Genomic DNA, 1877 nt, shown 5'->3' with positions numbered 1-1877 from the left:
GGACGTGCAGGCCTTGTTCTGTACAATCAGTTTTGGAAACTGATTTGGGCTGGGAAAACTGCACAAACGTGCTGAATATCCTGCACGAACGTGCAGGTCTTCAAAGCAGTAGGCCGTAGCTTCTGATCGTGCTGGGGCACTCTTGCACGGATGTGCCATACTTTGCACGTCCATGTAGACTCTCTAAGGCCTTTATCTTCACTTTTCTTCGGTTTCGCTCCATTGTCTCGGCTTCTAACCTCGGTTTATCATCCATATGCCTCAAATGGTCATCTTTGAACCTAAAAACTCAACAAAAAAACACTAACAACCCGTCAAGCAAGGGATACACAAAAGTTGAACAAAAATAGAGTAAAAGTGAACCAAAATGCCAATATACCAAGTAAAAGGTTCGAAATCACTCTAAAATCATATCAAATAACAAGTTATCAAATCCCCCCAAGCTAAGCTTTTGCTAGTCCTCGAGCAAAACAAACATGTCAAATCAAGAAGGAAGATTACTTGCTAATGATCAAACCAAGGAGAGATACTTAAAGAGAAAACACAACACAAATCTGCATGGCAAGAACCATAAACACTTTTAGCACAAGTGAAAAGCATTTTAAACCCCTAAGTCGCATAAGAGGACGAGTTTTTATCTCGTGAGGGTTTCCCTTGAGCTTAACCCACAACTCACACAAACCACGCCAAAATTATCATAACACATCATCATCATAAAAGTGATCAATACACACCAAAACCAATGTTTTTATTGTCCAAGTCAACTTATCGAGACATAAATCACAAGCAAGACAAGTGAGCGAATTTCAAGAATTGCAGGATCCGGATTTGATAACTTCTTATTTGATATGATTTTAGAGTGATTTCAAACCTTATTTACTTGGTATGGCATTTCGGTTCACTTTTACTCTATTTTTGTATAACTTTTGTGTATCCCTTGCTTCACGGGTTGTTAGTGTTTTTGTTGAGTTTTTAGGTTCAAATACGACCATTTCAGGCATATGGATTATAAACCGAGGTTAGAATCCGAGACAATGGAGCAAAACCAAAGAAAAGTGAATATAAAGGCCTTAGAGAGTCTGCACAGACGTGCAAAGTATGGCACGTCCGTGCAGGAGTGCCCCAGCACGACCAGAAGCTACTGCCTACTGCTTTCAAGACTTGCACGTCCGTGCAGAGTTCAGCACGTCCGTGCAGGATATTCAGCACGTTCGTGCCTGATCCTACACGTCCGTGCAGTTTGCCCAGCCCAAATCAGTTTCAAAACTGATAGTACAGAACAAGGCCTTCACGTCCGTGCCACATTTGGCACGTCCGTGCAGGATCCCCAGGCCAAGGCAATAGGTTCTTCCTCTCTTCTTTCGGAGGTGCACGCCCGAGCCTACCTCGGCACGTCCGTGCAGGTATGGTTGCACGTCCGTGCCAACCTCAGCACATCCGTGCTGACCTGTAGCCGTACCCAACTCTTGTTTTCTCCGTCTTTTTTTATTTGGGGGTCTTTATAAATAACCCCTTGAGCTCAATTGTACGGCATCTAAGTTTTTAGTGCTTCCTCTTAGTTTGTAATTGTAGAAACACAAATATTCTCAAATTATTAGTTAGATTATAATTATTAGCTTGGAAATTTCATTCTCAATCATTGTAGAAGACAAGTTCCACCATTGTTATTCAAGTTCAAGCTTCTAGTAATATTTTTCTCACTCTTCTCTTCCATTTTAATTACTTTGATTGTTAATTTTCTTGCTTAATTTTTGTGTGCTTATATTTTTATTTAGCTTAATCTTTAGTTAATTCTTGTTCATGAGTTACTTGAACCGCTTAATTGCTTTAATCTGCATGGATTGTGAGTAGTCTAATTTTCTAGGGTTAGGGTAAAA

This window comes from Chenopodium album, chromosome 4 (assembly GCF_948465745.1).
Source record: "Chenopodium album chromosome 4, dcCheAlbu1.1, whole genome shotgun sequence".
Taxonomy (NCBI): domain Eukaryota; kingdom Viridiplantae; phylum Streptophyta; class Magnoliopsida; order Caryophyllales; family Amaranthaceae; genus Chenopodium; species Chenopodium album.
Note: the sequence above shows the minus strand (reverse complement) of the source record.